The following is a 15,912-nucleotide window of genomic DNA, read 5'->3' as shown; positions in this document are numbered from 1 at the left end:
ATCATAAGGTGGAGAAGAGTATTATAGGCAGCCACATATTGAGACATACAGTATAGTCAAACACCTTTTTATACAATCAAACTTTTTAAGCATTTTTAAGCTGTTTAGCTGCAAGCGCAATGTTTCAAGCCCAGCTTAAATCTGACCTTATTTTCGTCCCTTGGTATTCTCCATCTGGCCTTCCCACAGTCTTCCTCTTTCTCTAATGATGCTGTCTGAGGGACCATCCCTTGCTTTCCCAGGTATTCATTACCTACTCATCCTCTCCCCCATCTACAAGTTTAATAATCGTTCCTTAACCTGCTTATTTAGCCACATGTGGTTTTCCGATCGTAGCCTAGATACCTGCGTATTAGCTTCCCTGAGAATTAACTTTCAGAAGTTTCTCCTTTATCATTTTAAGTCTATGTATACTTTTATGCAGAGTTTTGCTTGGGTTGGTAGTCAATACAGCATAAAGTGACGTGACCCATACTCGGAATTAGTGCTCTGCATTTATCTCATCCTCAGTGCACATACACAGCAGTGAACACACACACACTCACACCGAGAACACACCTGCGACGCCCCGGGGAGCAGCTGGGGGTTCGGTGCCTTGCTCAAGTGGTACGTGGTATTGAGGGTGGAGAGAGTTCTGTGCAGTCCGACTCTCTAACCATTAGGCCACTACTTCCCCAAAGAGGGAAAATAAGAAGTAGAGGGAACATATATGCCGACCTCTGCAGTGAATGGGTGCCATCAGAATGAGAGTCCAAACAGCTAAAAAAACTCACAATAATCCACAAATAATCCATGACTCCAGTTAATTTTGTGAAGCATCACAAACTTGTAATATTGCTTTCTCCAGTGAAATGCCATCTTGTCTAAATCAGCAGACCATTTACAAGCGAAAACTGTCCAAAACAAGTGTGGGTTATTGTGATGTTTTTATCAGCTGTTTGGACTCTCATTCTGACGGCACCCATTCACTGCAGGGGATCCATTGGTGAGCAAGTGACGTTATGCAAAATTTCTCTAAATCTGTTTCGATGAAGAAACAAACTCTCATCTTGGATGGCTTGAGGGTGAGTACGTTTTCAGCAAATTTTCATTTTTGGGTGAACTGTTCCTTTAAAGTGACTTGGTTTGGTACTCAGCTAGCTTAGCAACCAGTAGTGTTATACACAGCCAGACTTGGTAACATTGGAGATACTGGCAGATGGTATTTAGTCAAAGTAGAGTGATTCTATCGCAGTGACATTTGCAAACATTCTGGGAGGTCTGGCAACCCTTTAATAAAGGACAGGGTGCCGAATTACTCTTGACCATGGACTGCACCTTTAAAGGTTCTGCAAGTAAGAAAAATGTTTTCGGAAAGTGCTAATGGTTGAGGAATAAGGTCTGATATGAGAATGTCAGCTCTTGAGGGAGACGTTTTATTAAGTTTTAGTCCTTATTCCCTGTCAAAATGGGACTTGTAGCTCAAATAAAACAGAGACAGGATCTGTGCCAGCTAACAGGTGGACATAAGGTGAGAACCGCATTATATTTTTTTCAGTAAGACAGGATTGACTAACAAGACCGTAGACTTGGATTTATCCATCCATAATAAGTGTTTGCCATCCAATTTCTGTTAGTTAGCTCAATCTACTGTTTTGTTCTTATGTGTCAGTGTTAGATCTTCTCTGACATTCTGCCTAAAAGTTGGGAGTCTTGTCTTGGCTGTTGATGTTTAGTTTGTACTCTTCAATGAAGCTGCCAGCCAAGCGCCAGTCAGGAGTCTGTTTCTCAGACTAGAGGCTCTGATGTACTGCTAGTCTTGTTGTTGTGCATCTGGGATGTCCATGTCTCTCCCTGTGCTGGTTAGATGCAGTTTGCTTTCTTCTTTCAAGACAGCATTGCATGGAGCAGCCTTCGTTTCTTATAAGAATAACAAATGGATGCATTTCTAGAGAAATGTGTTTGTTTTTGCTTGGGTATATATTCAATACTTCAGCAACCAAATAGAAACTGTAACTATGTTTTCATACTTAATGCATATATACCTGATCTGATAATTGTGTGTGTGTGCATGTTTATGTGGTTTATGAGGACACAAATTTGTATAATGACATGGGTATGACAGAGGTATTACAATATGAAGGTGGTTTATGAGGACACTGCCTATGTCCCCGTAATTCAAAAGGTTTAAAAAACATACTAAATGGTGTTTTTTTGAAAATCTAAAAATGCACAAAGTTTCCTGTGAGGGCTAAGTTTAGGTGTAGGGCAATAGCACACACAGTTTGTTCAGTATAAAAACCATTATGCCTATGGGGAGTCCCCATAAACCACAAAAACCAACGTGTGTGTGTGTGTGTGTGTGTGTGTACGTGTTTAGCTATACTTGTGAGGACCAGATGTCCCCACAAGGATAGTAAAGCCTGAGATTTTTGACTTTGTGAGGACATTTGGCCGGTCCTCACAAGGGAAATAAATTATTAAAAATACTAAATTAAGTTTATCTTAAAATGTAAAAATGCAAAAAGTCTCCTGTGAGGGCTAAGTTTAGGTGTAGGGTTGGTGTAGGGCAATAGCACACACAGTTTGTTCAGTATAAAAACCATTACGCCTATGAGAGTCCTCTCAAATATAGCAAAACCAACATGTGTGTGTGTGTGTATAAGTTAGGGCCATCAAATGTCCAAAAATTCATTGTGATTAATCGCATCCAAAATAAAAGTTGTGTTTACATAATGTGTGTGTGTGTATTGTGTATATCTGTATATATAAATAAACACACATACATGTATATATTTAAGAATTATGAATGTATTTAAATACGATTTATATTATATAATTATATTATACATATTTCTTAAATAGATAAATGTAGGATACATGTATGTGTGTGTATTTATATATACACATAAATATACACATTACACACACACACACATAATGTAAACACAACTTTTATTTTGGGTGCAGTTAATTGCGATTTGACAGCCCATATAGTAATTAATTAATTAATTAATTAATCATTTTAATTCTGTAACTGTAATATAACTCTAGCATATAGTTTTATAGAATATTTACAAAATATGTCATAGAAGCTCATATTTTTTACAAAATATATAAATAAAATATATTTAAATAATAATCTAAATCTACAAAATAAAACAAATGAAGAATTTCAGATATTTTCAAAAATGATAAAAATAAATACAATTATAAATAAAAATATTAAATGTGTAACTCCTAATATATATTTTTATTTTTAAAAAATGTGCATACAGACACAATGGAGTTTTATAGAAAATACTATTTAAGTTTTTTTTTTTTCTATTTAAGTAAATACTATTTAAATAGTAGATTTAACATTTAAATTTTGAAAACAAAAGCAAATACAAAACAAAACAAAAAAACTAAAATATATTCCATAATTTAGCAATAAAAAAGCTGTAATTTTCCCAAAATTATATCATCTTCTTCTTCTTCTTCTTCTTCTTCTTCGTCTTCTTCTTCTTCTTCATCTTCTTCTTCTTCTTATTATTATTATTATTATTATTATTATAAATGTATATTTTATTGTCAGCTACAAATCATTTGAAGTCAATAATTGTGTCTCCAAACCTAGGCGAAATTTGGCCAATGTCAGGGTAAACCGCATCCCTGTTGGTGTTTGAAGAGCGTGTCGGACAATATGCAGGACGCATGAGCTTCTAAATGTGTATAGATTTGGACTAATGGATCAGAAAATCAGACATTTCATTACGAGCCGCGCAGCCGGCAGGCCAGATGTTTTGGTACATGTACTTTTAGCAATGGGCGGCAGCCCGAGAGTCTCCTGATTAAAAAGTCTGTACTAATATTCACTGCCGATGTCAAGAACCTGGCAGACCATTAGACTGTGAAGCCAATCCAAGTGGGCCCTCTCTGGGTCCTGTAATGTGAGTTAGACGAGAGCGGGGACGTTAAAAAAAAGGAGAGAAAAGAGTGGGGAATGGATAGAAACACTCCCTCTGTTCACAGCTAATTCTTGCCAATTAGCAGCTCAGATGAGCTCTGGGATTCAGGAACGGAGCGAAGCTTAATTACGTTCTCAGTCAGTAAATCAGAGCCCAGGTCATTCAGAGTAATGCCGCCTCTGAAATGTCATCACTGCCTAGCGGAATCCCTGATCAGATAGACAGCTACACATGTACCGTAAAAGAAACGTTGCGCTGAATCTGAGCTTCAGCCGGCGGTGCTGATGAGTAATGTTCAGTTTTGCATATTTTGATGGACAAGAAAGTGATGTAACATTGCCAAATCAATCAGCTGTTAAACGACATAGCCTGCGGTTGTTGATTTCATGAGTCAAGTCAATATTATTTGTATAGCGCTATTAACAATGCAAATGGTGTCAAAGCAGCTTTACATCGGCTTGATATAAAGCTGGGTGGCTTTATATCAGCTTTACAGTATTTAAACGGGGAAATAGTTTGTCAAAATAGTGTCATTCTCCTCTGGCCAGACAAAATCAGCAGTTTAAATCTAGGCTAAAACAGAATCAGATTGTGCAGAGGACTCATCTGGTTCCTGTGGTCTTGTCTTGTCTCTGGGGCTCATCTAGGTGTCCTGGCTGTAGAGGTCATCTCTAGGTGCTGATCCACCATCTGATCTGGATGCAGTCTGGATCTGCGTGGCTATAGTGACCTCGGAATAAGAAAGAAACAGACTAATATTAGCTTAGATGCCATTCTTCTAACAATGTAACAAGTACATTGGGTGTTTTGGGAAGTGTTCCTGGTTCCGGTTGACCTAATTAATGCAGCTAACAATCCTTTAACGGATTTGAATTATAGAAATGCGATAGTGTATTATGTGTAAGCCAGGTTAAAGAGATGGGTCTTTAATCTAGATTTAAACTGACAGAGTGTGTCTGCCTCCTGAACAGTGTTAGGTAGATTGTTCCAGAGTTTGGGCGCTAAATAGGAAAACGATCTCCCGCCCGCAGTTGATTTTGATATTCTAGGTATTATCAAATGGCCAGAGTTTTAAGATCGCAGCGGACTTGAAGGACTATAATGCGATAAGACCTCACTCAAATACTGAGGTGCCAAACCATTCAGGGCTTTATAGGTAATTAGCAAGATCTTAAATTGTATACAATGTTTAATAGAGAGCCAGTGCAGTGTTGACAGAACCGGGCGAATGTGGTCATACTTCCTGGTTCTAGTAAGAACTCTAGCTGCTGCATTTTGAACCAGCTGGCGTTTGTTTATTAAACAACAGAGAGTGAAAGTAAGATAGAGATTCAACAGAAAAGCGAAGCTACACGGAGCTACAATCGCAAACCTCTCAGCAGCACGACAGACAGGGACAGACAGAAGCAATCTGTGAGGAATGTGGGAACCTTGCTTTTTTTTTGCTCCAGACAGAAAGTGAAGTGAAACTTATCCATTTTCCCAGATTGCCAATGACACCAGTAGGACCTTTACTGACGGTCTTCCTCTCAAAGCAGAAGTGTCTTTTGCCAAACGAAGGATAATCTTCAAAAGGAATCTAATTTGCATCACAAAGACCGGCACCTTTAATCACCTTAGCTTTGCAATTTCAGAGTGCCGAATGAAATTCACCACTTCCTTTCCTTTGCACTTCTTTCTCCTCTAAACTTAATCAACTATTGTCATTTTTTGCAAGGAAACACGTGATTAAGATAAACGAGAGGCTTGATGAAATTGGTATAAAGTTCCTTTAATTAAGTATGCCGAGTGCTACATTCTGATTAGGTTCAGTTTAGTCACAGCTGTGATAAACACTTTTGTCTCGAAACGAAACTGTGAAGCAAAGTTTGGGTTTTAGCTTATTGAGTCCTACAGGGAGATTGCAGCAACCGTGGAACATTTTCAGTGGGTAATTGATCTCCTCATCTAAAAATCGACACGTAATGGGCAGTAAATACTGTCTGACTCAATGTGGTGTTTTAGTTTGAAGGTTGGACAAGCATTGAAAACAACACTTCAGCATAGACATTCCTTTTTGTCATTAAATAAAATAAATTTACTCCACTTTTCATGGCTTTTAGCGGCTTGTTTTTGTGAGACTCTATATATTTTTCAGCATTTTTGTGGGTTAATTGTGTAACTTAGCTTATCTATATTTTAAGTAGTTAAATAGTTATGTAAATTTAGCTAAGAATATATATATATATTTTTGTATTTATATTTAATGTAGTTAATTGTAAACTTAGCTAAGACAATTATACATTATAAAAGTGAAAGGTTTCATGTTCACTTTTGGATAAATGTGTCATATAAGGTGAATTTTGGATTAACTGCGACAGGCCGGAGACATGAATCAGATTGACTGTTTGGATGGGCTGCTCTATGGCTGCCGCTGAGAGGCATTTCATAGAAGATGACTGATCTGATAATTGTATTTCAGGACCGTAAGTGGAGTTATGACCCATCTGATTTCCAGAAATTTAATTGGGTCTCTAAAAAAAAAAAAAAAAAAAAAAAAGAAATAATGATGGCCATAGCCATTTTGAGGAACATATGCTGGAGACAGTAATTTGATGTTTGCAAATTGATTAAAGCAACTCTCATAATATGTGATTAATTTCAAAGGACAGCTTTTAATTATGGCCACGGCAATATTTCGCAAGGCGCAGCAAACTCAGGACACTGACTGTGCTGAGTGTGCAGGTCTGACAATCAGCTGAACACTGCTATTAAATTATGCGCCAAAGATGAGCCTATGTAAAAGCAGACCAGCACCAGCCCCACACAAAGATTTTATTTTATTTTTTATTTTTTTTTCATATTACATATCATATTTTAAATAATTATAAGTAAATAAAAACATAAATGTGATCTAAATATATTTAATGTTTCATTTTCATTAATATTTATTTTAATATTTTTGACTTCCTGCATGGTTGTGTGATATACTCTTAGATGTTCTTGATGCCTCCAGCGTCTTCATCTCAATGTTCTCCAAGGTGAAGGGAAAACTAGCACTTTAAACGCTGAAGACCTCTCTAAATCATTTCTGCAGATCAGGCTTTTAGAATCAGATCTCTGTTTCCATTCGCTATTCAACAGTGGCTGATGTTGATGGTGTCATGATGGTGTCATGCAGGAATACGAGGGGAAATATCAGTTGTCTGGTCTACTGGAAGAGAGCGTGGATTTTAGATGAGGATTCATTTCACACTGATGCACACCACGTGAACACACACATACATAGATACATCAAGTGTTTCAAAAAGGTAAAAGGAAGTACTTTTCAAATTCAGTAGGGTTAAGAAGTCCATAGTGAAGAATCCGTATTGAAACTGCAATTCCAAATCTATTTTAAACCTTTAAATAAACAACATTTTAGGATTTTGATATATTTAAAACATAAACATTTTAACATACAATTAAGGTTAGATAGCATAAATGGCATGTAAAATGTGTAATTGAAGCAACTGTGAATATATTACAGATTAAAAAGTGTACCCTGAATGTACTTGCCTTTGATAGACAAGAATGAGAGAGGGCTTGACTGTTCCTCATTTCGAAAGAAAATAATTAATGTGCAATATCTCAATTAGAAGTTTCTAATTTAATAAAGAAGGTTCAGGAAATAAGAACTCATTTTCTCTAAAAGTATATAGGTTTTAGACTATTTAGTATATTTTTGGCACAATGTAGAAATCATAATTATGGGACTTGATTTGAAAGCATGGTGTTTACTGGATGTGACCTGCTTGAATGAACAGGTGATGTGAAGCTTAATTTCATTATCACTTTCATTAAAGCAACTGAATACCACTTAGTTTGTAATTATCAATCTTTAAAAGTTTGTAGCTGAACTCCAGAGGCTGCGTGAACATATGGTCTATCATAACCAGCCCTGACTGTCTTTAGGTTTTCTGTCCAACGAAACAAGACTCCTCTGATCCTTGCATTTAGTAGGACTTTATGAAAGATGCACTTATCACCAGGCTCGCTTCCAAATTCTTCATTATTTTATAAACACTTTATTATTTATATTTATCGTCGGAAAAGATGTCAGCAGGTTTTTAAGCATCTTTTTTTTTTATTGACAAAGAAAAGCAAAATCTTGCTAGCAACTGTATTGACTGTGTTAGTGTTGTAGGCCATGGACAGCAGTGATAAAACAATGCTATATAAATTTTAATAATAAAATGCAGTTAAACATATTATCATGCATAGATAGAATAGCAAATAGGAGATTTGACCAACCAAAAGTTGGTTAAAAAACCTAAATATATAATGAACGTGCACCAGGCAGCACAATGAAAAACTTGACTTTTAATCATAATATTCGACAAAAGTCAATGAGGAGAAGCATTTTGGTATATACAGTATATATATATATTATTACGCAATCAAAGATATCCCAGATATTTATCAGAGGACGTCCAAGTTAGCTGAAAAACAGTAGGTAATTTGCTCTGTTATTCTTTATAGGGGCTGTGTGAGCAAAAATACATGCTCTGTTTTTTCTAGCGGTGCAGTGATGTAGCTGAGAGCTAGAGGGAGCCGCTGAGTCAAGAACTCCAATCTCATCATGACTCACTTCATCAATGACACATAGGCTTGAGCTCTGTTATGCTTGGGCCTCTATTGGAAAACAGTTCGAGTTCTGTGCTACCAAATGTCCTGTAAAATTGTTTAACCACAGACTAAGCTACAGAAGGCTCGGGAGAATTAAAGCACTTGGTTGAAAGTGGCCAGGTAGCTACTAGTTAGCAATTGTGTGACTTGTCATTGATTTATGATTGCAGTCTGAAAGGAAGAAAGGTGTGTTTTGTGAATATATGTCAGGAGGTAAGTGGGCAACGCGATGCAAGACCAGGCAGTTTATATGCAATACATCATTGTCATCGGAAATGTCGACAGTGGCATTAGCATGTCACGTGCTAATTGGTCAAGTTGCTGTGTGTAAAATCACTGAAATGTGCAAATTCACTCTGAGGAGCATGCACAAGAATACAAATTTTCCAAAGATAGACTGGGAAGTGGGCCAGGATGGTCAATTAGTCAGTTATTGACGTTGACTACTTTATCTAGACTTTTGACAAATTTAGAGACCCTACGTTTTGTTACATCTAAATGTCTATTAGTATTTAAGTTACTTAACTTTTTCAGCTTTTGAAATTGTTTTGGTTACAAGTGAATTGTTTCTGCAATTTAAGTGTTTAAAGGGCACCTATTATGCCCCTTTTTACAAGATGTAATATTGGCCTTGGGTGTCCCCAGAATGTGTCTGTGAAGTTTCAGCCCCAAATACCCGACAAATAATTTATTATAGCAGTTAGAAAATGTCATTTTTGGGGTGTGTCTAAAAAGAGCTGATTTGGAGTGTATGGCTTTGAATGCAAATGAGCTGCATATTCCCACCCCGTCTCCAGAAGAGGGGGTCGTGTATACGTCTCCCAGCATTGCATTTCCACACCAATAAATAGCCGGTTGAAGCAACATAACTGAGAGCGAGAGAACTGGTGTTCAGCCGTACATATGGGAAGTCAAGTGCACTGAAAGTGGAACAAAACAGCACGATGTTAGAGAGCTTGCACCACGCTGACCTGTCATTGACGCGGATCAAATGACTGATCGCTACCGAACCAATCTCGCTCTACGAACAGCGCAAACTAATCTCACAAGCATGGCGCTGATCAGTTAAAAATATTTAATATATGCACACAAATAAGGTTAAAACGCTAAGCACTATAACGACATGACATTCACAAAGGAGGCTGGAGTGATACATGTATTTAGGTAGATTTTGAGGTGCATTATCTTGAAAAATGAAAGTAATCCACAGCGTCCTCAACAGCTCAGATGTTGGGAGAAAATGAAGACTCTTATGTTCAGTCTTACATCCAAACATAGAGCACCGGGATTGCTTGCGAGACATTGTTGACGTTACAGCTGCTTGAGCACAGAGAAAATGAAGGATAGCGTAACTACTAGGGGCGAAACTATAGCAAAGCAGGGCTGTCAATCAACCCCCGTGGCCCGGCCCTCCGAAATGTGACGTCACACTGCGGTGAGAATCAAAACGGCAGGCCTAGTGAGACTGACTTGGTTTAAGGGGGATTAACAAATGAGGAATGGGTGGATTTTTATCATTGTAGGGTGGTTGTGTTCACACACTGCCAACACACATTTATGTCCAAACACCATGTAAAAGTGGATTTTGCATATTATGTGCCCTTTAAAGCTTATTTGCAAATATTAAATGAATATTCATCTTAATCTTCAGTTTTTATTAAAAATCATCTGGAAGCAGAAATTCCCTCATTTTATACCTGCAAGATGTTAAATTAACTTTTGTACACAATGATTGTCCTTTTGACAGGTATTTTGGTCACTATTTTTAAAGCTACTTTTGACAAGTAGTTTTAATGTTCTGTTAGCTGTTTGCATGTTAAACTCTCTTCGAAGTCTTGAATTTTGAACTCTGAAATATCTTTCAATTCATTGCTTCAAATGTATTTGTTGAATGAGTCTTTTAAGATATTGAACAGCTGCACTAGTATCATGTTTTGTTTTTAAATGTTTATCAGACATCTTTTTTTAAGATTGGGTGTCAAATTAAAAATATTTTTAACTTTAAGAAACATGCGTTCTGGTCCATTCTTTTGCAGTCTGTCTAGAGCTAAAATTACGGTGGCCCAGGTAGTGCACACCACAAAAAAATCACCACAACACAATGCAAAGGACTAATTTAGTTGTGTTGTGCTAATTTCACTGTGTTGTGGCCTTTTTTTTCCAGTATGTTGCGGCTTGTTTCCATTGTGTTGTGCTACTTTTGTCTTGTTGTGGCTTGCTTCCATTGTATTGTGCTAATTTAATTGTGTTGTGACTTTTTTATGTTGTGTTGTGGCTTGTTTCCGTTATTTTGTGCTAATTTTGTTGTGTTGTGGCTTGTTTCCATTGTATTGTGCTAATTGTGTTGTGTTGTGGCTTGTTTCTGTTGTGATGTAGCTTATTTCCATTGTGTTGTGCTAATTTTATTGTGTTGAGACTTGTTTCTGTTGTGTTGTGGCTTGTTTCCATTGTATTGTGCTAATTTAATTGTGTTGTGACTTGTTGCTGTTGTGTTGAGGCTTGTTTCCGTTGTATTGTGCTAATTTTGTTGTGTTGTGGCTTGTTTCCATTGTGTTGTGCTAATTTTATTGTGTTGCGACTTGTTGCTGTTATGTTGTGGCCTGTTTCCGTTGTGTTGGGCTAATTTTATTGTGTTGTGACTTGTTTCTGTTGTGTTGTGGCTTGTTTCCATTGTGTTGTGCTAATTTTATTGTGTTGCGACTTGTTGCTGTTATGTTGTGGCCTGTTTCCATTGTGTTGGGCTAATTTTATTGTGTTGTGACTTGTTTCTGTTATGTTGTGGCCTGTTTCCATTGTGTTGGGCTAATTTTATTGTGTTGTGACTTGTTTCTGTTGTGTTGTGGCTTGTTTCCATTGTGTTGTGCTAATTTTATTGTGTTGTGACTTGTTGCTGTTATGTTGTGGCCTGTTTCCGTTGTGTTGGGCTAATTTTATTGTGTTGTGACTTGTTTCTGTTGTGTTGTGGCTTGTTTCCATTGTGTTGTGCTAATTTTATTGTGTTGCGGCCTGTTTCCATTGTGTTGTGCTAATTTTATTGTGTTGTGACTTGTTTCTGTTATGTTGTGGCCTGTTTCCGTTGTGTTGGGCTAATTTTATTGTGTTGTGACTTGTTTCTGTTGTGTTGTGGCTTGTTTCCATTGTGTTGTGCTAATTTTATTGTGTTGTGACTTGTTTCTGTTATGTTGTGGCCTGTTTCCGTTGTGTTGGGCTAATTTTATTGTGTTGTGACTTGTTTCCATTGTATTGTGCTAATTTTGTTGTGTTGTGGCTTGTTTCCATTGTATTGTGCTAATTTTGTTGTGTTGTGGCTTGTTTCCATTGTGTTGTGCTAATTTTATTGTGTTGCGACTTGTTGCTGTTATGTTGTGGCCTGTTTCCGTTGTGTTGGGCTAATTTTATTGTGTTGTGACTTGTTGCTGTTATGTTGTGGCCTGTTTCCGTTGTGTTGGGCTAATTTTATTGTGTTGTGACTTGTTTCTGTTGTGTTGTGGCTTGTTTCCATTGTGTTGTGCTAATTTTATTGTGTTGCGGCCTGTTTCCATTGTGTTGGGCTAATTTTATTGTGTTGTGACTTGTTTCTGTTGTGTTGTGGCTTGTTTCCATTGTGTTGTGCTAATTTTATTGTGTTGTGACTTGTTGCTGTTATGTTGTGGCCTGTTTCCGTTGTGTTGGGCTAATTTTATTGTGTTGTGACTTGTTTCTGTTGTGTTGTGGCTTGTTTCCATTGTGTTGTGCTAATTTTATTGTGTTGTGACTTGTTGCTGTTATGTTGTGGCCTGTTTCCGTTGTGTTGGGCTAATTTTATTGTGTTGTGACTTGTTTCTGTTGTGTTGTGGCTTGTTTCCATTGTGTTGTGCTAATTTTATTGTGTTGCGGCCTGTTTCCATTGTGTTGGGCTAATTTTATTGTGTTGTGACTTGTTTCTGTTATGTTGTGGCCTGTTTCCGTTGTGTTGGGCTAATTTTATTGTGTTGTGGCTTGTTTCCACTGTATTGTGCTAATTTTGTTGTGTTGTAGCTTGCTTCCATTGTATTGTGCTAATTTTGTTGTGTTGTGGCTTGTTTCCACTGTATTGTGCTAATTTTGTTGTGTTGTAGCTTGCTTCCATTGTATTGTGCTAATTTTGTTGTGTTGTGGCTTGTTTCCATTGTATTGTGCTAATTTTGTTGTGTTGTAGCTTGCTTCCATTGTATTGTGCTAATTTTGTTGTGTTGTGGCTTGTTTCCATTGTATTGTGCTAATTTTGTTGTGTTGTAGCTTGCTTCCATTGTATTGTGCTAATTTTGTTGTGTTGTGGCTTGTTTTCGTTGTGTTGTGCTAATTGTGTTGTGTTTTGCAGTCCTGGGCCACTGTATAAAATCCCCTCCTGTACCCTTACATAGTGCATTTTTGAGGGGAAAGCTATTTGTAGTGATTTCCAAAACAATAGTGGGTATTATTGAGTTATTTGAGTGTGTTCATTTAATCCCATAACGCAACTCAAAAACTGTACTTCTATGGAATCACTGCCGAAAACACTTTTAAAACATTTACTTGTAAGAGTGTAGCCATTTCAGTACTTTGGCCTCGCTATCGCCATCTGTGGTTGAAAGAAAAACTGCAAGTTATTTATGTATATCTGAAAAAGATATTTCATTTGAGCAAGTTATTTGCATATCTGCCTCCATAATAGCTGGGTCTCCTTTTCTATACTTACGAAACAATCAAGTATGATGAAAACCTGATATTTCCCACCAAATCTGACCCAACCAATCAAAATCTAAACTATTATTGTAGGATTAAAGCTTATTCACACCGACCACGATAACTAACATTTTAATAATTGTTTGAATATATATGGTACAGTTTATTTAATATATCTTATACAATATATTTTACAAAAAAAAATAAATAAGTGTCATTTTCACATCGCTATGAATGTGCTTTCGCCCATCCAAAAAAAATAAATAAATAAATCAAATTTTCTTCCATGGGGCCATTTTCTACGATTGATACCAGTCTATTCAGTGGCACAGAGCCATGGTGATCAAGCCGTATGCCACTGAGATTAGCTTAGAGTTAATAAGAGCGATCAGGAGGGGTAATTTAGCTCTCTAATGGCTTGGGCCCTCTGAAAGGGCATGATAGCTGCTATGCCTGTGTGTGGTTTTGGCAGTCTTCCTGCTGCCTGCTTGGCTCTCCTCAACTCTGGCCTTATCAAAGGGAAAAACTGTCACTCCAATAAACAAGGAATTTGCCCCTGCTAACCGAAACGCTTTGCTGCATAAGTGAGCGATTGACTCTTTTTATTTATTTATTTTCCTCTCCCTGTCACACAGAAATGGAAGAGTCTGGCTCAAAGTGATTTAGATTGGTTAATTTGTAAACAAGAGCGTGCAAACTGTGTGTATTTGTCTGTGTTTGGGAATCATCTATTATGTGAGGCATTTTTTTGTTCCATTTGTTGTGTTTTAGTGCCTCAGCGAGTGTTAAATCAATCGTTCTTGTTAACTGGTTGAAAACGTACTCATTTACATTATTTGATCAACCAGTTAATCAGCTCTGATGCCTGAAAATATTTTTATCCTGTGAACGCACACACACACACACACACACACACACACACACACACACACACACACATATATACAGTGTGTATATATATATATATATATATATATATATATATATATATATATATATATATATATATGTAGCCAATATTTTATGCAAGGACACATACTAATCTTTAGATAGTTTTACAGAAAACATCAATACTGATTGATGTTGTTTTTATTTATTTTATTCAAGAAATGTATTTATTTATTTGAAAACAAGTCAATACTGATTTGTTTTGTTTGCTTTATTTTGTTTTGTGCTTTGTTTTACGTTTTTAATGATTCGTTGTTGTTGTTGTTGTTGTTGTTTTTTTATTTAATTTTTTTTTTTAGTTTTTTGTTCAAGTATTTTTCTTTTTTCTTTTAATTAACTTGCAAAAAATTACTGGAAATGTTATGGAAATTAATTCTGAAAAAGTGGGAACTAATATCTGAAATCCTACTCGGTGCAAGTCATTCTGAATCATACATGTCATAAAAATGTCATCTAAACGTTGTTCTAACATCTGGCATAGATTTTAGTATTTGCACTGAACATGTTGCATATCAGCGACTGCTTTTAATGTAGTTGCTTTGCTGCACTTAATTTGCAATTAGCTACATGCAAACATAGCAGATGGGTTCAGCTTCCACTCGAAACCCACAAGCGCGAGTGTTTTGACATGACCGATCGCATCCGAGCTGAAGTTAAAGGGCTGTGCGTCAGCTGAAATGATCAGTGTGCCCTCCTCAATGCAAACATGGTGAGAATTGATTTTCGACTGCGAGCAAACAGCCCAGGCTCTATGCATTCTACACATGTAACCCCCGGTTTGCCTCTAAATTATTTAAGAGCGATACCCAGAACACACCGCCGCGCTCATACTGAGCAATTCTCCCTCGCTTTCGGTTCCCCAGCGTCTCATTGGCTGGTTAGAGGGAGGCTGCGGTAAACATCTATTTGTTTGCGGCCGTCTTGACAGAGTGAGTTTGTGTCTGTGCTGTGGACGTGTGTGTGTGTGTGTTTTTGTATGCTGTGTTTCTCGATCACGTACGTAAAGGTCAGGTGTGGGTAGGTGCACCTGGTGTTGCTCACCCATCATTCTCTTCCTTACACGGCTTCCCATTAATTTGGCCGCTTCCCCAGAGTGTGGCTAGACTCTTAAGGTATTAGCGCTGACGCTAACTCCCTTCTGACTCATCTGGACTGCTGAGTTTACAACTAAGGCTCACTTATCTACAGCGTCAAGCCTTGAATGTGGGGAGAGAGAAGGAAAGAAGGGTTGTTGGTATCACATGGGGTGAAAGATACAGACTAAATAAGGGGGGGCGGCTCATCTGAAAAATCGTGACACCTTTTTCTTACTTGATTCCTACATGGCCCTGTGAATCGTTGTCGCTCATAATGAATCGTCTCTAATGGAGATTGCATTACAGCAAAACCTCACCAGGCCGAGGTTGCAGTGAATGAAGGGCTCACAGGGGTTCGCTGCCACACGTTCTCTGGGGAAGTGTGCAGCGTTCCCACACTAATAACATGCTCGAGTGAGCAGGTGCAGCTGCTTCTTGGCGAAATAATCATTATGTTATGTAAGCCGTAATCTGACAGAAAACTGATGGTTGAAACAGGCAAGGTTAAAGACTTTATTTGGGTGAGAATAGATATGATATGGAAGGAACAGCTTGTAATTATGACTGTTTTTTATGTTGTTTGACTGTTCGTTTTATGACTGACTGCACACAGTTGGTTCATCTCTCCA

The 15,912-nt window shown here is 37.4% G+C and overlaps 1 protein-coding gene across 1 annotated transcript in view; it reads left to right on the top strand.

The window, feature by feature from the left end:
• Positions 1–15,912, top strand: part of LOC306866353 (cytosolic carboxypeptidase 4-like) — a 153,620-nt gene that overhangs the window by 113,992 nt on the left and 23,716 nt on the right. The window lies entirely within an intron of this gene.

Source organism: Barbus barbus, assembly GCF_936440315.1.
Source record: "Barbus barbus genome assembly, chromosome: 48".
In the NCBI taxonomy this organism is placed as follows: domain Eukaryota; kingdom Metazoa; phylum Chordata; class Actinopteri; order Cypriniformes; family Cyprinidae; genus Barbus; species Barbus barbus.
The sequence above is the reverse complement of the archived record's forward strand: the minus strand, read 5'-3'. Positions and strand labels throughout refer to the sequence as shown.